Source organism: Aquila chrysaetos, chromosome 22 (assembly GCF_900496995.4).
Source record: "Aquila chrysaetos chrysaetos chromosome 22, bAquChr1.4, whole genome shotgun sequence".
Taxonomy (NCBI): domain Eukaryota; kingdom Metazoa; phylum Chordata; class Aves; order Accipitriformes; family Accipitridae; genus Aquila; species Aquila chrysaetos.
Window position 1 is genome coordinate 2,036,664 of NC_044025.1, and position 21,577 is coordinate 2,058,240.

General features: G+C 46.4%; 1 long non-coding RNA gene across 1 annotated transcript; it reads right to left on the reverse strand.

The window, feature by feature from the left end:
* Nucleotides 1-13,532: 13,532 nt before the first annotated feature.
* Nucleotides 13,533-20,238, reverse strand: LOC115334189. Its single transcript, XR_003921067.1, has 3 exons — nt 20,147-20,238; nt 19,733-19,890; nt 13,533-16,174 (listed from the first exon to the last, which is right to left on the reverse strand). It is a non-coding gene; the product is annotated as an uncharacterized LOC115334189 (long non-coding RNA).
* Nucleotides 20,239-21,577: the final 1,339 nt, after the last annotated feature.

Consider the following 21,577-nt stretch of genomic DNA (forward strand, 5'->3'; position numbering starts at 1 on the left):
GTCCGGCGGTTTCTGCCTTAGGATTTCATTTCCCCGGGACATATTCGCTGCAGGGAGCTGGGAGAAAGACTCCTGGGCTGTTTTGGTCTCTGATGGTCTGCAAGTGTTGAGCCTGGCCCTTTGACACAAAGCAGAGCAGTTCAGGGCCTTGTGGAACTCATGGCACCCAGCTCAGTGAATACCTGAGCATAGTCAGGTTGTGATTTTCCATGCTTTCTGCATGCACACAACTGGAAATAAGAGCACGTGAGCTGCCCAAGCCCAGGGGTGACTGAGATAGGAGCACAGGCACCTGCATGGGTCACAGAGGCTGAAAAAGGGGGTGCACACGGGGTGTTAGTCTGGAGAAGCTGTAGGTGTCTGCAGCTAGGTACCCTTTATTCCTTCAAAAACCTTTCCCCTGCCCTCCTTTTCACGCTGCTGCTGTCATCTCGGTTCTTACTCATTACTCTTTCCCATTAAGGCTCTATAGCTCTGCTGCCCTCCCATGCTGCCCTGCACCCTCCGAGTGCCGGGTGCTGCCGCAGCCCCCCGGGGCTCCCCCCACGCACACACCCCACCAGGCACTCGCTGAACTTGCCCAGCCGACCCAAAAGCAAGGAAGAAACTGGTTGCAGAGTCAGAAAGGCAAATCCAGACATGACTGACTCTGGGGAGCCTGATTGAAATAACTAATTAGGTTCTCACAGCCATTCGCCTTGCAAGAATAAAACCATATCCCACTCCATATTTTCTAATGAATCCCGCTCAATGTTTTCTAATGATTTGTTTAACCGAGTTTTCGGTGTCTCCAGGCTGCAGTGCATGCGTGGCCCTGTGCAGCCTACCCCAGATGCTGGGGGAAGAAGCTTTTGATACTCTCTCAAATTTACCTTTCCCTGCTGGTATGAGGGGGTTTTTATGTTTCCCATCATGGTAGTGCAAATTCCATCTCCTGGTGCCATACAAACCAATCACCCCCCTTCCCTTGGTTTACACTATTTAGATGCATACAGATGGTTATAATTTTTTCTTCTCTGTTGAGCATCTCTCAGGGAATCTAAATAGGTGAGCTCTTTTCTTCCCCAACTGGTGCAGCCCACCGTGGCCCCACAAACTGATGCTGGGGCTCCGGACTCACGTTTCGCATCCCGGGAGCTGCATTCCCATTACCCAGAACTACTCTGATCCCACAAACATTTATAGATGCAAACATCTTCCCAGCTGCAGAAAGTTTTACTGAACTCAGGAGGACTGCCTGTAAATAATGTTATTCCTGTGTAGAAGTATTAGGCATATTTTGATCAAAACATCTATTTTAATTGTTATCTTCAAAGGCAGTCACTCTGCAGTGATTTTTCTTTTTAAATTATATTGTTTATTGCTTCGTGATCCATTATCTCTTAGCTGTGTGGAGATACAGGTTTTTTCTATCTGTGCTGTTATTTTACTAGTGGCTAAGGTCATACTAACTTATGAGAGTTGCCAAAATCATGTTTCTTTCTCTATATACATTTTAATACCCACACTTGACTTTTTCCAGTGTTTTATTCTTCTCCATTGCATGTATCTTTCCCCGGAGAATTGCCAGTGTGGCAATAAATCACTGCTAATTCTCTTCCCTGCTACTCACACCCCTTCTTTATACAAATTTAATTTTTCACACATTCATTTGTATACTGCTTATGAAGAATGCTTTTTTTAAAGAACACAGTCTTTTCCTAGTCACCCAATTTTTCCCCTTCCCTTCCTCTCTTCCCTTCCCTCTCCTTTCCTTGGAATGAAGTACCCCAACAACTCTGAGCTGACATTGATTTCACACCCCTCCCTGTTATACTACAATGGTTTTCTTTTCTCCGAGATAGTTTTGCAGAAGGTCCCTTTTTTGTGCTGCACACCCGTGGCTGTACCATTAGCTCACACAGCTTCTTTGCCTGTTAATTTTTCCTCCAAGTCTTAAGAAATTCCAAGTCGCCTCCTGCTATTCCATTTTGCATAGAAGTTTTGTAAACCTTGGCTCCTTGAGTGCCCGTACTGAAGTCATACTGTCTGTGTCTTTTCTTCTTGCATCTCTCATTCGCAGCAGGTCTGTAGTCTGTTGTGACTTAATTATAGTGCCTTTTAAGATTCCTCTGGGAGCTGTGGCACTAGTGGATTTTAATATCCCACCCATGACAACATTGTTATTGGTATTATTACTTCTACTACTATGATTAGTATACTATGGGCAGAACGAGTGGCTCCATACAGGTCAGGCACATCCCTGATTCAAGCAGGTTAGTCTAAGAAATCAAATGCAGGCAATAATTGAAGACAGAGATGTTATGCCTGCATGCTGGAACGGCAAGCATGTTTGTCATTAATAAACTGCAACACGGTTCGAAGCAGGGCTCCTGCTGACTCGGATGCTGCCGGGGAGTTGCCGGCCTGGGAGAGAAATGGGGAGCCGGGGCTGCTGCAGGAGGATGCTCCAGCAGGTCACGGGGCAGCTGCTGGGGAGTGCTGAGTGCTTTAGGGATGAGTTTTAAAGAGTGTCTTTCAACCAGCATGACTTTCTCAATGTCAAACAGGGTACTGCCCTGCGCCCACAGCCGGGTCAGCAGAAGCACCTTGCAGCAAGGCTTACCACTGGGAGCTTCGGTCATACACGCTGCGTGTAACCTGGGTGCTGCTCTTCCTAACTCAGTTTAGAGAGCAGAGGTGGCCAGATGGCTTCTGGGGAATAAAAATATTCATGACGTTGCCAGGCCACTTCTGTCTCACTCTGGCACTGCACCTCCACCAGCCCCAGTGAAAGAAACCTGCTGTTCTGCGTAGCACTTGGGCACCTTAAAGCATTCAGAGACGCCCAGCTTTTCAGTCTATGAACTCTGCAAAAAAAAAGTCAAACCCCACCTCTGTGGGCTGCATGTTAATCTCCACGCTCACCCAGGGGGGTCTCAGCTGGAGGCAGAGGGATGTGTGCGTGCCCCGTGCTGCCGAAGGAGCCTGCCGGAGCTTGCTGTGCACGGAGGGGCCAAAAAGCACCATTTCTACGGGAACATATTTTGGGTTTCCAAACCTGTGCCCACCGTTCAGCTGCTGCCCCCTCCAAGCTGTGGAACATCCAGAAATCCTGGGAAAATAGCCAGATTTCTTTTTTACTGGACAATAGTTCTGTTGAGGTGAAGATGTCCAAGGAAATCCTCATGTGGGATAATTTGAGAGCAGTGAAGCACGGCAGGCTTGTACTGGCTGAGGTTGTCACCCTATAACAGAAATCACTACTGCACAAGGGGGATTTTCAGCAGCAGAAAGAAGAAACTGGGGAAAATCCTGTTCTGAACAACATGGACGGTGCTATCATATCTCCCAGCAACATTCACCAAAAATTAGGGACCAAGGTGAAAAGATGCTAAAGAATAAGAAATTCCATAAAGAGCCCTTCCATTTCTACAAGTGAAAAAAAAAAATATGCCGTCAAAGACTAAATGCTAGTTTGAAGAGGCATTCATACGTACTTCAAGGAACAACTCCAATATAGAAAACAAGAAAGGAACATTTCTGAGAACTTCAATTAAGTGCAAGGTAACTTGGAATCATTCCCATCCGTTCCTTAAATTTTCCAGACTATCTTTTCTCTTTTATTTTATGTACAGCTCTCAGAAAGGCTTTGCTACATCAAAGATACTTTTTGTCTCCTTTGTTCAAATGTATAAATTTGCCTACAAAAATTAGAAATATCATCAACAGTGAAAAATAATTTATTTGTAAAAGGAACTAACTTTTGTTTGAACTAGAGCTGGGAATTGAGATAATGTCTATGAATATGTGGAATGAATAGATGGAAGTATCTGAATTTATGGAAATACATGAATTCTCCTTCGCTGATAGAAAATTACAGTCAGGGCCCTTTGCAAGCCAAATTAATATTCAACATAATCTCATTCCCACACAGGAACCCAAAGAGACAATTGATCTTGTTTCCACTAAAATCAATGGGAAAAACTCACCAAGTAGGTCTTTCAAGAGAGGAGCGCAGCCAGCGTGACACCTGAACTAACACAGATTCACACCTTCTGCCTGCGTCCAAGAAGCTTTGTTACTTCTCGGATTAGATTTCAATTTATGATCCCACGCCAGGTCCTTATTTTTCTGCTTTAAGTCACATACATAAAGCTCCATGGGAGCATCAGTAATTATGCTTATCACCCAGAGGTCACCTTTTTAGATGTATTTTCTAGATCTTCAATCTCCCTCCAAAGTAAGATGTTTTTCTTAATCAAGGTTGCCATGAGAGGCTCAGCACTTGCAGTCTCGCATGGAGGAATATTAGTGCTACCAGACATTATTTTTTATTTCTCTTTCAAATGCATTGATTTTTTATCTATTTTATTCCAAGAAGGAGCTGTGGCATCTATTTTACATTCCAAGTCTGCCTCAGGAGTTGTAATAACTTGAAGCACTTGATGCTCAAGCCAGTGTATAGCAGGAGCTGAGTTAGATTCGCAGTCGGTCCTGCCAGCTCAATGTCTTCAGCATCTGCTGAGAAAAGGGAAAACGTGGCATCTCGCAGCCTCCTGGGACAGCTGGGTGGTTAGGCCCAGAAGTCAGTGTCACTGGGCACATATTGGGGATGATCAGCATTCCTCCCCAACAGGGCTGCTGTTGCTGATTTATTAATGTAGCAGTTAAAATCAAACCAGCACGGGAGAGTATCTAAGTCAGCTACAGCCAAGATAGGCATGCTAAAGGCAGGCAACTTTTTCCCTTGATATACGAGCAATCTCCACTTCTCGAAACAGATCCCAAACTGTGTAACACAGAGGAAAAAGAGACTTGACAAAGATTACACAATTCGACTTTTGCGTGGTAGAGAGTTACACTTGCATAAGAGGCACAGAGGAGAATGGGGCTTTTCTGAATTGGGCAATGATGCTTGCATGGGGACAAATCAATTTAGAAACTACTCGCAATGACCCAGGATTACAAAACAAACAATGACAGTCACTTGCAAACTCACAGCAGCCTCCCATCCTGGCTGCAAAACACGCTGTGCTTTGTCATAGGAAGAGCCTGCTGCTGGCAAATCTTTATTCTCATGTCTGAGGTGCTCTGTGTGGGGGCAGCAGCTGGGCAGAAATCTCAATACAGATATAATAAAATAAAACAGTGCCAGGGAAAAAATAGCGCTTAAAGCACCAGCCTCATTGTTTAGGGAATATCAGGCTGGGATAAGACACTAAAATAACAGCTTCTACTTCTCCCAGTCTTTCCTAGCAAGCATGGTTTGGCCACAGCTCTCTGAGTAAGCAGTACCTGCCTGGTTTCAGGACCCTCTTGCTGGAGCAGGAGGTTGTTTTGGCACGCCAAGGTGATGTGCCTCCTGCCTGGTTATCTAGTGGTGCCTGGGTGGTGGATGGGTACCCATAGGAAGTTTCAGATGGGCCTTGTGGCCACCACAATAAAGAGGGGGTAACTCCAGGGAAGGTATCCAAGCCTAAAAAAAAGGAAGAAAGGAGAACATGGGTTCCCCTTGAGCTCGAGAAAAAGGAAAAGAGCAGGAGCTCAGAGCAGGCAGCAGACTGAAAGCAGACCTAGAGTGAGAGTGGGGAGGTGGGACCAAAAGCAAGCTCCATTGGTCACTACCGATGCACACTTTAACTCAACATTACGTAGAGACTGGTGGCTTTGGAAAAGAAACCACAAGTAATTAACCTTGATCTGCTAATGGGTCAGCTCAGCTGAGAGCATTGGTTTTGCTGATAGGGATTATGTAAAGAGTGTAACAACCAATACAGACAGAAGTGGCTGAAAAAGCTGAAAAATGTTATAAGGATGATCTGAAAGTAAGTTTATGATGGGTAAATAGTGATGGAGAAGTTCATTATGGCTGGAGCCAGGGGAGCCGGCACTGCAGCTGTCAAATCTGATGTAGACGTGGCAGGGATTTGTGAAGGGGGTGCATTTAGGAGGTGCCCCCCTTCTGCCAAGATCACACCAGTGCTGCCTCCACCAGTGCAGTTCCCGAGTCCAGACAGTCCTAGTCTTCCCACTTTAAAGAAGGGGTGATCAAGGTCTTCTGTGGCATGGTATGTCCACTCCAGAACCTCAGGACAAATGCAGAAGCTGATTGCAAGGAGCAGGCCAGATCTCATTTGCCTTGTACCAAAACCTTCAAAGTCTTACTCAAACGAGTGCTTCACGTTGTGCCCAGGGTGTATTAGAAGCCAGACCAGGATGGGTGCAGTTCTGCAGGAACTATCTTCTGCAGAATGCCTGGGGACGCTGAGCAGCACAAAGGCTAATGAACATCTATGCAACCCTCCCGTTAGCTAGATCAGAAGTCCAGAGCACTATGTCTTAGACTAAAGATCTCTGACATTGAACAAGAGCTGTTGAGGGAGACAGGATGTTCTCCTGACACAAGTGAGATTACCAGAGTTATGACAACTACTAAAGACAGGACTTCAGAATAGAAGGACCAGTGGTCTGGACCACCATGACCATCCTGCTATGCTGTTGGGATGCTGATAATAAAAACCATAGTGGCATGTTCTGGGTAAAAAAAGAAACCTTTAAGGACCTCCTGTAGCTGCTTGGGCACAGTTCTTCATAAATCCTGTTTGGTAAGTAGTGAAACAACCACATGACCATGTGCCTGACACCTCAGCTATAGATTTTTCTTGATCAGGGCAAATGGTCAAGTTTGAGACTGGTGGTGTCAATGCACGTGTCAATGCAATTCTCTTAACAGCTGTTCCCAAGCATGGATGTGGACTGGTCCCTTTAAGCTGATCAGAGTGAATCCTGTCCTTGCCCTTGCTGCATCTTGACCTGCTCAGATGAATGTAAAGGTGTAAATCTGTGTCTATGAAGGTGTTAACTTGGGGTTTGGCAAATTGCACTGATTCACTTGCATAACCTGATTGAGGGGCTGCTGAGGTAGCTCTCATTTCTCATGAGGCCACAAGATAAAATATCACTGCATATTCCAGCTTTCCTCCACTCTCCTCTGACATGGCACTAAATGGTGTGGGAGGCAGAAAATATGACATCATTTTTCTTTAAAAAGGGCATAAGGAACTGGAGACAAGTAAGTGTACTTTCTGTGACAGGCAAATCGGAAGAAACTGTAATATACAACAGAATTAGCAGGAGCCTAGGTAGATCTGGATATATTGGGGAAGAGTCAACATGGCTTCTCCAGGGGAAGTCATATCTCATAAATCTATTAGATTTCTTTGAAGGTGTCAACACAAGTCCAGGCAAGGATTAGCTGCCTGCCATAGTTAAATTTAATTTTCCAAAAGTTAGTTCAAGGTCTCTCACAAAAGGCACTTGGAGACACTATGGAGTATGAGAGGAAGCACCTCCACAGATTATAAGTGATTAAAAACATGTAACCAAGGGAAGGATAACTGATCAGTGTTCGTATTGGCCAAAGACCAGTCACCGGGTCCCTTGGAGGCCTGTCCTGGGATCTGTACTGTGCGACACTCATCAATGATCTGGAAAAGTGGTGAATAATGAAGTGACAGTGTTTGCCTATGTGACAAAATTATTCAGGATCATGAAATCTAACACTGACAGTGAAAAGCTCTAGAGGATCTTCTGAGACTGAGTTACTGACAATAAAACAGAAGATGAAATTCAGTGTAAATACATGTAAGGTAATGTCAGGGAAGGTGAAAAAAAATCAGAACAGCAACCAAGTTTAAACAGACAATGATTAGCTCTGCATTAGGTACCACTGCTCATCAAAGAATTCACAGAGCACCGCGGAAGGTGCCCTGGGAAAGCTGTTCAGACCTGCCCCTGGTCAAAAAGCAAGGAGGATGTTAGGATCACTCGAGAGAGAGATAACAGTACAGGAGTTGTCATCATAACCATCATGGAGATCCACAATCCATCTTTATTTTGAATATTGCGTGTATGTCTGATCCTGCATCTCATAAAGGACACAGTAGGGGAGGAAAAAAAACCAAAAAACAAACAAACAAGTAAAAGGGCTGACCCAGTGATGTTCCTGATGCTGAGAGTCTGAACAGACCAAGGTTATTCAGCTTGGGTAGACCATGGAAGTCTATCCGAAGTGTTTTGGAGAAAGAAAATTGGAGCTGGTGACTCCCTCTTTCCAGTATCATAATATGAAATGAAAGTATTGGGAAGCAGATTTAAAATGACGACTTGGAAGCACTTTTTCTGCACAGGGATTCGTGTATGTCAGAAGACATGTGGTATGTTCAAGGCAGGCAGGTCTGTCAGACACAGCAGTCCAGCTGCAACCAGCAGCTCACCATGCTCCATGGACTGCCAGATGCTGCCGTGCCAGAAGCACTCAGTGCTGGACTGGTTTTCACACACTTCGCTGCAGTTCATGTTGCTGGCCACAGTTTCAGGCAGAACACCAGGCTTTGCAGATATTTGGTCTGTCCCAGTACAGTTGTTTCGCTGTCCTCATGGTGATGAACCCAGGACCTTTTAATGGGTGTCCAAGGTTAAGCCACAGAAGAACCCACTTGCTGGTCACTGCCTAAAACGAGGGGCTCAGAGAGTGCAGCTCAAATGCTCTTCTGTATTCATCACCCAAAGCAGAGCTGTAGCCCATCTGGCCTCAGCAGAAATGCTGTAGCAATCTGCTTCAAGTTCAAATCTAAGACAATGTGGGAAAATGCAGCTGAGGAGCACAGCAAAGGAAATCTTTATTTTTCTCCTGCACATAAGGCAAAGAGAAAAAAAATATTTTTTTATAAAGACCAGAATTATTTAAACATGAATTTGCTACAGGAGCTAGGTCTGTAGACAAAAACTCAGAGGAACAGATGAAAGCGTGTGCTGTAGAGCACTGAAAGGATGCACAAAGAGAGGCCACCTTTGCTGCCCCATCTCTTGAGGCCAGGCAGGAGGGACCACTGCCAGTCCTGCTCACTGCTGAATTCCAAAGTGCTCATTTCTCTTTGGGATGCTGAAGTAGTACTCAGCTCCCCTATGTTTGGCTCTCCTGTATGCAGTGTTCAATTCCTGCCTTTCTTCTTTTTTCCAGAGAGACACAATTAGAAATAACCTGTCAGGGTAAAATAACCAAAACTCACACTCCGTCTAAAAGTCTATTTCAAGAAGAAAGAATATTGCGTGTAAAGAAAACACTCACCAGTGAGGCTTGACATCAAAAGTCCATGTTTTGCATGGACTAAATAGAAGTATTCATTTTTCATACATGCACAGATTCACACTGACACCAGTTAGACTTTCATACGAGCATACTTTGTTTACTTAAAAGCTTGAAGGAAGGGAAAATGTCACAAATGCTCATGTAAGCCTGCATGTGCACCAATCGGACACATCCAGCATGGCTGTTTGTACAAGCAAAGATCTCCCAATAGGCCAAGAAGCATTCGCATAAATCATCTGCCCAATCATTTAAGAGAATGAATAATTCATGGAAAGGCAAATGTGCTCACAAGCAATTCATATGAAGAGCTAGGAGCTACATTCAAGGAATGGATTTGCTGTTCGCTATCTCTGTGAACCTGAACATGCTTTTCCTTGGCTCCTGACTTTCATGAACCTGGAGCAATTCTGTAGCTCAATCCCTCAAAATGTCACTGACTGTCACCCATCCCGAGCTGCTTGTCCACTCCCTGTACCTGTCCCAACAGATGAAAGAAACAGTGTCTCCCACAAGCAGTGGTGCTAGTTAGTATGACACATCTAAATTACTTAATGGGAGTAATTTCATTGCTTCTTTCTTCATTTCTTTTTTCTTGAGGCTGGTGATGGAGGCACAGAACTGGTTTGCTTGAGCTGTACAGCTTACCAAGACTTGTGTTAGTCCACATTGAGTATGTGCATTCTTTGCCCTGTGGTTTCTCTGTTTCTCCAGCTGTGAAATGGTGAGGAAAAGACTGAGCAACTGGAAAGTTGTTTGCTATCTAGGTAGAACATGGGCTTTATATCAGCCAAGCTCTACTTCTCTACCCCCAGTTCTATTTGAACCTAAAGGTGGTGGGATAGTGCTGGGACAAACAGAGGGGCAGATGTGCTCCCTGCAGTGCTGGCTCTACCTTCTCCTGCCCCAAGCCCTTACCTCCAGCACCACCAGCAGAGGTAAGGGGGCTCTATCAGCTTCCCCTCATCTAGAGAAACAGCCTTTAGGAGAGAGATGACAGGGAACACCAGTCAGCCAGGAACCCTTGTGCTCTCGGGTACCCTTGATACCTTTAGTCACATCTTTTGGAGGAAACCAGTTTTTTCAGTGTCAGGTACAGCAGAACCAGTCCAGTCCTCTTTAGTCTTGCATGAGATGCAAAATATAAATAGGAGCAAAAGGTTTCCTATAGATATATAACTATCCTCCAAAAAATTTGCTGTGCAGCCTCAAGTAATATTGCAGACTCAGCTATCAATTCTGTTTTCCAGAACCCACTTAGAGGATCATTCCTAAATATTTTGAGAAATTATTGCCAAGAGAAGCGTGTTCGTCCTGCAGCTGCTCAGATCCCCAGGCAACAACCATTTCTAGAAATCAAAACTGCCTTTCTGCTAAGGAAACTGTCTCGGAGAGATGTGGCTTCTCTAGAACATTTCAGACCTAGTACTATCCTTGGACTGCAGGAGAAAAATAGACCCCTTGCCCTGACCCAGGGCAATGATCTTTACCAGTCTAAAAGCTGCACTTGTCCTGCTGTCCATCTGCATGACCGGCTGCTGACACACCGTGCGTAAACCTCTCCCTCCATGTCTAGTCCCCGGTGTTCAGAAACACTAATTACACTGAGAGCTGATGAAATATGATTACATTTTTCTCTTCATTAAACATGATATAGAATCATAATTCACACATATAAAATTGTTTTATTCCTTTTTCCTGTTTGCTTTGGAATTATTTCATGGTCTCGACAATGTAGGTTTAGCAATGCTGTCTCTTCTGCAGAGCCAGTCAGCCGCCAGTACCCTGCAATTTTAATGATCTAATCCGACAGCTAGCATGCTTTAATTTAAAGTTTTATTAACGACCACTTTCTACCCTCAAAGACTATATTAAAATTTGTTAATGGAATTGGAGATTATAAATGCCCCACTGCAAGGCCCACTTGTGCTGTTCTGCACCACCCCCTTTAGAATTCAGAGCAATCCTATTAACTCTTCTTTATGTTTTGTATAGGTCATTTTGATTGCAGTTTTTTGTGTACTTCCCTTATGAGATAGCGTTCCCCGAATCTAAGCATTTGAAAGAATATAATTTTACAAAAGATCACATATTTCAGATTCATTATCCTTCAATAGTGAGCTTAAAATTTAATTTCTTTGACTTATTGCAAATTTTTTTGAGTCTGCCGGGGGAATGGAAATGAATTCTACGGGCAGTGTCAGACCGTGTGACAGAAATGACAGAATCCACCCCAACCGCTGTTGAAAAAGGAGAGGAAGAAGAAGAGGGAGGAGGATGCAAGGACATGTGCCATTCATAGGTGTAAAGTTGCAGGATCAGGACAACCAGTTGTCCTCTACACGCTTGGAAGTGTGAAGCCCTTTGCACAAAACACATTGCTTTTTCACGCGCCCTGTTACCATGTGAAGGCTGTCTCTGTTAGCCTGGACTTTGAATGGGCATCTTGAGAACTCTTCACTAGGTCTCCCAGACTCCACTTGTGCATCAGGGCCCCACGTTCAATGTACCATGAAAGGGATCCCCCAAACCCATTATTTATTTTATTTAAGGAGTCAGTAAAAGCATCACCAGTCTCCAAATCTCCACAGATCCCAGCACCAATGGTTATTGTTGGCAGTGTGTCTCAGGAAATGCACTATTAATCATTTGTTGTATAGACTTAATTTCTCACAATTCTCCCCTCTTTATTTTCTGCTGCTATTGTTCCTTTCTCCTGCTTAAACATTTCAGCCACCCAGTGAAAAGGCAGAAACAACATCAGGTTCTCAAGAAACCAAACAATCAATCAGTTCACCAGCTTCACAATGGGACTCAATGGGAGCAGCAGGGCAGCTGCCTGTTGTTTGAATATCACTCACCCGAAAGCTTGGCCAGTATACAGAAAAAGCAGTTATTCACAGGAAAAAGAGGTAGGTGAAGGACACAGAGAGGGATTTCTAAGTGGAAATTTTTACATTAGAGAAGTTTACACTTGAGCTACTCATCTGGTCTCCTTTTACAGCTGATGAAAGGACATTGAAACATAGGGTGCAACTTATCTGACGCATTTGAAATATCAACCCTAGGACAAAATGAACCAGCTGTGCTGTGAAATGCCCATTTCTCTCCAGCCTCCCCTAAAAACAGCCTGAACAGTTGAGTAGGGTACAGCATGGCCTTCTAAAGTTAAGGGAAACATACTCCCTTCTCTGTAGGGAGTGCCATGATCAGATCCCCATGGAAAGCATTTTTCTGGCTGGCAGGTAAATCCTACTGCCCCAATCCCTGGATCCTCCAAGCTTTGTATGCCAACTGAGTGTAATCAGTGGCAGGGAAGAGCACTGGACTACATGGAGCATCTGAGAGCCATACAACACCTTTTACAGCAGATTTATGAGATTTATTGTTTGCTTACCTCCTGCTTGGCTGTGGCAGCCCATGGTGCCAAACAAATCAGTGTTGCTGGTGGGTAGCCAGTTCCTCTCCATCTTCCCCTCCTCAACTTCATACTCATTATCCTTCATACTGTTGTTCTTCACGTAAGCCCTTTGTACTGCAGATGAGTTCCCCTACCACTGTGGCATTCACATACTCAGTCCTTGGGTGGCTTTTCCCTATCCCCACCTCTCCGCTAGCAAGGCTCTTGTAATGCACAAGGTAGACTCTGGGCCCTGCTCATTTCTCCCTTTTTCTTCTGAAATCCTTCCAAATTGTCAACACCTGTGCAGTGTGAGGCCTCCAAACTCACCTGTGACATGGATGAGGTTCCCATTATTGAGGCACCCTTCACTTGAGAATACTCATGTTGCTTAGTGGGTAGGAGTTCCCCATCCCTAGGTCCTGATCCTGCTCCTCACAAAGTCACGTAGACCCTCTGTTTGACAGTGCTTAGCCCACTTTTGGTTTCATGCAGGCTATTTGCCATGGAGGTATGCAGCCAGTGTACACAGTGGAAGTGTAGAGAAAAATCACCTGGACCTCCCTATCTTGATGCTATGTGACCTGAAATCAATTACACTGAAACACTCAGTGGTGGCACATACAGCAAGTTGGGTATTTTTCACTCTCAATGACCTAATGCTCCCGCATGTTGTTTCTTGCTGCCAGCTCCTCCCCAGCCCTTGCAACCCCATCAGTAAGCTTCATCGCTGTTGGATCCAGCCCACCTCTGCCCTGCGACCTTGCCCGCTTTGGGCCGGCAGCCTGTTACATGGTCAGGAAAGACAGAGCATCTCACCATGTCACGAGCACTGCTCACCAGCCTCGGCATCCCGGCTTGCCCATGCCAGAACTTGTGCCATGATTTAATGGTCACATCCACACCTAATAGGCTACATTAAATCGGTATATTTGTTTCGTTTGCTGGCTCCTTATACACCACCCGACCAGGGCACGGAAACAATAGCACATGACTGCAGAATTCAAGTCAAGCTGGCGTGAATTGTGAGCACGCAGTTCAGAATTTATCTTTTGTGAATATTTGTGTGTTAAAGTTACAGATTTGCTTTTTCACCATATTTGCAATAGCACTGCTCAAATATTTGTGGAGACTGAACACAGCCTAATTGAAATTCAGTTGAATTCAAATTAATATTCATGATTTTTTTTTTTTCCTTGCACTCTTCGTTCGGCTCTAAATGGAAGCAGTTTCCTGCTGCAGAGGGGGCAGCTGTAAGCTGGTAGACTCCTGTAAGGGTGAAAAGTTTGGCAATCCAATTTGAATTTCTTGAAGCAGCCACACACTGGATGTCACTGCTATCTACATCGTTTGCATGTATTGACAGGCAGGTCTTGAGCTCAATCAGTTTATGCCTGTGTCGGGTGGGTGCCGATTGCTGGAGGTTTGCAGCACCTCACTCCGCGTCGTTGCTCACACCACCTGCTCCTTCCTCCCTGGCACCCAGCTCCCGTCACAGTGACGGTGCCCTCTGCACCATTGATCACTCCAGCTCACAGCTCCGTGCCTTTGCAAGGCTGCCCTCCAAGCAGCAGCCAACCTCCCGCTAATTTAGCCCCCGTGAAAGGCACGAGCGCGCCATCAACACAGAGCGGTTGGGACTTCTCCAGGAGAGAAGGGCAGAGATTTGTGGCTCTCTGGAAGTGGAGAGGGATTTGGAGATGTTGCTTATTTGTAGCTGTGCAGGAGCAGGGCTGAGCTCACTGAGACCCCAAGCCCATCAATTGCTTTCATGATCATAGCTCATGTGATTTCTATTGAAGGTGAGCTGATATTTTTAGCAGAATGTGATGAAACCCCACACTTCTATAAAGCATCATTTCCAGACCTTATCCACTTTCCTGTGTCTAGTCAGACTGCTGCTCTCTGTCTGCCACTAAGGAAATCTTGCATGGGGAGATTAGAGATGCCTGGCACAGTAAAACCTTCCTCCAGTCACCCAGGAAACATAAGACATTTTTCTTCTTCTTTGGAAAAATGTGGAAATTAAATTGGAAGCACTACATGGATGCAGCCCTACCCAGATAAACTCACAGACTGTCAGGATGCAGATGTTCCTGTGGACTATTACTGCTCACATGCTTTTCAGAGCATCCCAGGTAGTCTGAAAGTGATTTTCATCAGGTATTTATGGTCCCCAGTAAAGCACTAAGATAGAAATATTATAAACTACACATTTAACAAGAAAAATACAGGAACGGCAAAAAATACCTAGAGGCACTGCAATGCTTTGAAAGATCTTGGAATCATCTCAGATGATTTTTTTCCAAAGACGGGCTTTTACTACCACTGACCCTGCATATAGTCACAAATACTGTTTGTTTTCCTCTTGATTTTCAATCTTTTATATGCCTCATGGCTGCAACAGCTAAAAGAAATGGAGGCAGGTGCAGCAGCAAGCCAGCTTTTCTCCTCGGGTACAGGATAGACAGCAGACCTAAGGCAGGAGTCCTTGCAGCAAAGAGACTTTATGACTCCCAAGCGCCATACCCCTTCCCTGTCTTAGCAAGGAGAAAAGCATAAGACAAATTTATCACGCCTCTAAATACCAGTGTAGCTGAACGTGGATTTTAAAAAGTCACCGTAGTGCTCCAGCCCCAGTCATGCCTCTATGGCATATCATCACCACAAATCACAGTTAGGGTTTCCCAAGCACCATGTTTGCATTTCCATACCTTAGCACATTGCTAGAGATAACTGTAATGCCCTCAGGCTGTAAAACTCAACATTAAATGCCACAGTAGTGCAAAGGACAGTTGCGGGGAAGGGATGCCCAGGATTTAAAAAATATCCTTTTTTTCATTGCTGTGATTTTATAACAAGGTCTCATGTTTGGTGGAGAGTTTCCACTCTGGTTGTGTCTCATGAAAGTCATTGTCTAAACTGGAGCACAGGCACCACTGGGCTGCATCAGCTGAGGGATCTCTCTAAGCCAGAAAACTCTCTCTGGCATCAAATGCTTCAGGGAAATGTGCAGGACCTCTAAAGTAAGTTGTTTAGAGATGGCTTATCACCAAATAAACTTTCTTTTAACTCCTCAAACATCTGTACCCCTAGATTCAGGGTTAGGATGGTGGCAGCACTGCTGTGGTGAATTGTCACAAGCTGGAAAGAGGCAATGGTCCCAGGGAAAGCAATCATCTGGAACATGTTTGTAATCATCTCACTAGCTGGCTGTGTGTCTGGACATCTGGGGTTTCTCTACAGTCAGAGACCTTTGGAGGAGGACTCCCATGGTCATGGGGTAATTCAGGCTAGAAAGGACCTCTGGGTGTCACCTAGCCTGACCCCATCCCACCTTTCTTAGATACCTGTCTTAGGGTGGAAGGAAATGTTATTTGAAGGCAGAGCAAGCTATCTTTTAGGAAGCAAACTTGAGGGGAATTGAATCATACCATCTACTGTGCCATAATATACGTGCACAAAGGGTTGAACAGGCAGCCTTAAATCTGAATAATTTTTCTGCCTCAATATGTTTTCTATATTTCCACTTTAGCTAGTCTTCCTTCTTCTCCGGGGAAATTTCTAAAGGAGTGCCAGGCAGAAGGTGCAAGACCGAGACATCTCCTCAGCTGCTGCCACCTGATCCTCATGATCCTGCAGTCCTGCAAATGGAAAGGGACAGAGATGGGGTAAAAGGAGTTAGTGAAGAGCAGTCCAAGGTGAGATGGATCCCCCCATGTCCATGTACCCTCAGCATCATGAGGATGGATTGCAGCCAGTGGGAGCTTTACCATCCTGCGTGCACTGACCACTTCACCCATGTCTCTGGTACCGACACAAGGCTCACCAGGCAGCAGTTTCTGGATTTCTTGGTGTTTCTTTACAAAATACAGGCACAGCAATTGCTGCTGCCCTCCAGCCCTCTGATCCCACACTTGCTTTGGCAGCGAGATGAATACTGTTGCAGCTCACCCAGCAGCTCAGCCACTGTATTATTACGTTTCTTCAAAACCCCTGAATGTCCCATCTAGACCCAGTGACTTAATATTTTTTAAATTACCTATTTGCACCAGCGCCTCTTCATTTGATACCTTAATCCTTAATAGCAACTCACCTTTATTACCAGAAAAGAGCAAGTCAAGAGCAGATTTCTCCCAACATCCCCTGAGGTGAGAACTTATGAAATGAAATCATTTCACTTCTCAGCTGTGTCCTCATCTTCCTTAATTGTTCCCTTTAACTCCTGGGGAGCCAGCAGACCTGTCTCGTTCCTTTGCAGGCTTTCCTGTTCCTGGCAGACTTGAATTATCTATTGTTTGTTTTCATTCCTACCAAGACTTGCTATTTCTTGCCGGCTTCCTGTTTCCCCTCTTTCATGCTGTATTTTCTGCCCCTGTTTATTGACCTCATGAAGGTTGGATTTCCATTTTTTGAAGGACCATTGTGTGGCCCAAACACCTTCCTGAACCCTGCCATTTACCTGCCTTTCTCCCGCGCTCGCTGATCAGACCGACGCAGGCAGTTGAGCCCCTTTGGTATTGTCAGGTCCTGGTATAGCTAAGCATATGCTGAAATCTCATTAATGGCAATTAAAGTTGAGCATGTGGTTAAGTACCTTGCAGAAGGTAGCTGTTCTGCTATGTCACTCCTTAAAGAGCATCCATGCCAAATTTTAGAATTTTAATCTCTTTACTTCTGACTCTTGATGCTGTCGGCCGGCTTCTTCATTTTGTTGAAATCTCTCCGTCTAAAGGTTAGCATCACTGTGATAGGATTTGATCCTCTTCTTTCCCAAGGATGATGAACATAATTACATTCTTAACAAGTGAATTAAATTACAGCACGATTTCTCTAACAATGAGCGCTCTCCCCGCAATGTGCTGGAAGTGTTGCTGAGCTGATCGTGCGCAGGAGCCTGCCCCATGCTTCAGAATGACTGAATTTTCTAAATTCTATTCCATGTGTTATTGGGACTTTAAAAATTATGTCTTATTCATCTATTGATGACAGTGGCCTCTTGGGTGTAAATTGAAGCAATTATGAAGGATCATGCAAATTAATCAATTATTTTCAGATTATTACATTCAAGCAGTAGTCTTGCTCTTCGATTTAGTTAAACTCTGCCTCTGAGTCAATTTTCAAACCTCCAAATTAAGCTATTTATTAGCTAAAAAGATCTGGAAAAAAACCCTTACGCTCATGAATTGAATGGCAGTAGGGGTCATTTTAAAAAGGATTTAACACATAAACTGCGATATTTAAGAACGTACAGAAGCGCCAGTCCCGACCCCAGCATGAGTGGGATGTTTGGGATCATGTAAAACACAGCAACCTAATCCTGGCTCCATGCACAAATCTCTGTGCAGCTGCAACACTGAAGTTGCAGCGCGTTGACGGAGAGTCCCAGTGCTGCTGGGAGATGAGGGACAGAGGGGGCACCAGTGGCCAAGGGGACATGCCACACTGGGATTGCGGTGGGACAGATGCCTTCTGCTCCTGCTTGCCTTGGGTGGATGCTTCGGGAAATGGCCCCATCATCAGCTCTGGGGTTTCCTTTGGCGAAAGCCTATGGAGAAGGCAACCCCAGGGAGCCCCGGGCTGGGGACGGGACCCCCTCAAAGTGCCACAGATGCTCCCGTCCCAGCTCCTAACTCCCCCTCTGTGGCTTTAATTGTCCATCCATAATGGATTACCACGGCTCTTCCAGACTAGCCCAATTAATGCAAATACTGATGATAGCTAGCAGGAAATAAAATGAGAATTAGAAGGCGAGCTGAGGGGCTCCTCGCCCGCGATCTCAGCCCTGTGGATGCTGTGCAGGCAGGGGCAGGCAGCGCTGCATCCCGCTGGTGCCAGCCGGGAAATCTGCCCGGGAGGCTCTGCCTGTGGAGGGGCAAAGCCCACCACTTGCACACGCTCCTGTCCTCTGCCCACCATTCAGGCAGAGGGGTTACAGGGTGGCTGAAGGCTTTTGAGTTTTAATTTAAGTGATTCTAAACCAGCTTTGGGTTTATAGCTAATAAGACATTAGTATGCTAATTAAATTATCCATGGAGTGGTATAAAGAGGCCTTCCTGAAGTTTAATGGCTGTGTAAAAGGTAACTCTACTTGCGATGTAATTAATTCATGGAACAATAAATGTAAAATTAGATTCTTATTAATATCGTAGAGGCTTTTCCTGCATTAGGAATGAGGTGGGGGGACTGGTCATTTTTGCTTTCAACGTGGGAGAAAGGGGATGGCAGCTCCTGACTGCAAAGCACCTCCACCCTTGGCAGCATCCCTGCGTCCACATCTTCTCCATCCTGGCCACTAGAGTCAGGCAAAGATTCGCTCCCTACAGAAAGCTTCCACAGCCCACAGGCTTCCTCCTAGCATCACACGGGGCAAAAGGAAGCACCCACGCAATCAGCTTTCTCATGCATGCTCTCCCCAGACTGCTCAGATGAGGGATGTTTCATTTTTTAAGAGCAGTAGGAGAGCTTCCTCAGAAAAAAAACAACCCTACCCTGGACTCAAGCGACCAGGAAAAAAAAAACAACTGTGGCCCCTCTTGAAAAAGCAGGTGCTCCAGCTAATCCTGCTCTTCCCCAGGGCCGTGAAGTCTTCCAAGTACAGAGAGGAATGCAAACCTGTGTTTCTTTGCTGGAAAGTGAGAGGTATGACCTCACAGCTCCATGAAACCTCAGAGGAGCTGCTGTGTCTGTCAGCAGAGCAGCTCTCCCAGCATACACGCTGCGATCTGCTCCGCAACGTCCTCGATGGTTCACCCCACCAGCTGCTCCACTGCCCGGCCAGCTCCACGGCATTTGCAGAAATCTGCCATACCTGAGGGATTTCTAAACTCAAAAGCTGAGTTTCAATTGCATATCAAGGGGGAAGCTTCAGTTTTCAAGCAGAGCGCCCCAGAATTCACAGAGCCTGGCAGCAGGGAAACAAAAAGGCTTTCATTCTGCATTCACCTTCTCTGTCCTCCTGTCCTGGGCTGCTCACAGCCAACGCGGGGGCTTTCCCAGGCGTTGGGTTCCCACCCCAGCCCTCCCTGCAATCCCTGGGACCTGCAGGCTTTGGGGGCCTCCCCAGGCATCCCCCCACCACGCTGGACCACCCTGTAGAGGTGGGGTAGCCCCGGAGGAAACAGCCACCCACCTTGCACAGGCTTCTTCGTGCCCAGAGGGACACAGCAAATGCTCTGAGAGGAAAAGAGATCAAACCTTACCCGCTGGCTGAGTCCCAGCTGCAGGGAAAAGGGTCCTTATGTGAGAGGACACATTTCTGGGCAGTGCCCTGCCAGGCTGACTTCTGTTTCTGCTCCTCCTGCTCAGCATCTCTCCTGGCCGTGGGTACCACCTCTCATTCCAGGGAGATTTCCTCCACCTGCACACAGACATGTCTCCTCACCCACCGCCTGCCAATGGTCCAAGCAATGCCAGGACAACAGCTCTCACCATGCTCAAAAGCAGACTGGCCAAAGCCCACAGCGCCAGCCATCCTACCTCCAGGAGAAAAGATGACATGTGGGTGTGCATTACCTCCACCAGAGCGGTGAGCCGCAGACCTCCTTCCCTCTGAAGCTGAACCCCAGGGTTTCTATGATAACCGTGACTTGCATCAGCTCTGGTCTGGGACATACCTTGCTGGAACGGGGGATGAGGGTCAGCAAATTCCAGCTGAGCTCTTCAAAACCAGTTCACTGGGGATCTCACGAGAGGAGAGGCAGAAAGCCCAGGGCAAATGCCACAAGTGAAAGCAAATTCTGGTATTTATAAGGGAAATGAAACTGCTGAGGCTGCCTCTGGGGAAGAGGAACGGCACCCGTGGGCGGCAGGGAGCTCCTGGGATGACAGGCATCATGGGAGCATCCGGGGGTTTGCCATGATCCGGCCGCTCCAGGAGTGAGTCAGCATCCCTGGAAATCCTGCTGCTAGCCAGGAGATGAGTAACAGCGTCTCATCAAACACAGCTGGTGAGTTTATCCAACAAGGATGCAGGATGGGAAACAGTGCAATAGCTTTCTCACGCTACCGGACCACATAGCCGCTTGCAGTTCCCTCTGGTTGATGCTCCTTCCCCAAAATGCCTCTACTGACCTGACATGGCAGTGTTGCAGAAGAGGGCTGAGCATGTTCCCAGACAATCCCGTGCCATCAGGGGCTGTTTTGTCAGTGCTGGGTCCCCAAGCCCTCACTGGGCTCCTGTAGAAATACCTCGGGGGAAGTGAGAGGATTCCAGTGAGACCAGCAACCTGCAGAGCCTTTCCTCAGCTTCCTGCCCGCAACCCCACTGTTGGGCAGTCAAGGCTGGTTGTTAGCAATTAATTGCCTTTGTGGCTTGTTCATTACAGTATCTTACCAGACCAGTGACACAAAAGCTGAAAGTTACCCCCTTGCAGGTGGCTGAGCCAGCCTCACAGCTCGCTGCTCTAGAAAGGGAAAATCTCGTGCTCCTTCCAGCCCCGCTCCTCCCTTGTGCCTCTCAGCATGCTCAGGAGAGCCAGGCAGACAACATTTGCATGGGTAACAGGCAAAGTAAGGTTTGTCTTTTCACCAGGTCGGCAGTGACAGCACCTTATCGCACGGCCAGAGCAGTGTCCAAGGCAGCTCATGGGGGAGGAGGTCAGCAGGACATCTTCTATGGTTGCAGCTCGGTGAGGCTCATGCAAGCGTCCTTTGAATTGTAACCTGCAACCTGTCCCCAACTCAGCAAATAGAAAATCAAAACAGAACACAGGCGACAGCCGTCGGAAATGTCCATTCTGAGGACGTCGATCACACCAAACTTTGCAGAGTCCTGCAGTGATGGGGAGGCAACAGACAGGCTGAGTTTTTCTCCCCAGCGCAGGCAGTGCAGTGCCTGCTCTCCTCCCTGCTCCACACCTCCCGCTTCAGCAGCTTCCCCCAGTGACTCCTCTGATCCCTGCTCCAGGTAGGTGTAATTTCTGGAAGATACCCCCCCGCCCCGGTACCGGGTCCCAGCATGTTGGCAGGGCAGCTTTTGGGGTGGCAGTTTGCTCCGGGAGTCAGGCTGCTGCCTGCAATCGATTATGGCTCCCAGCCCTGGGTAA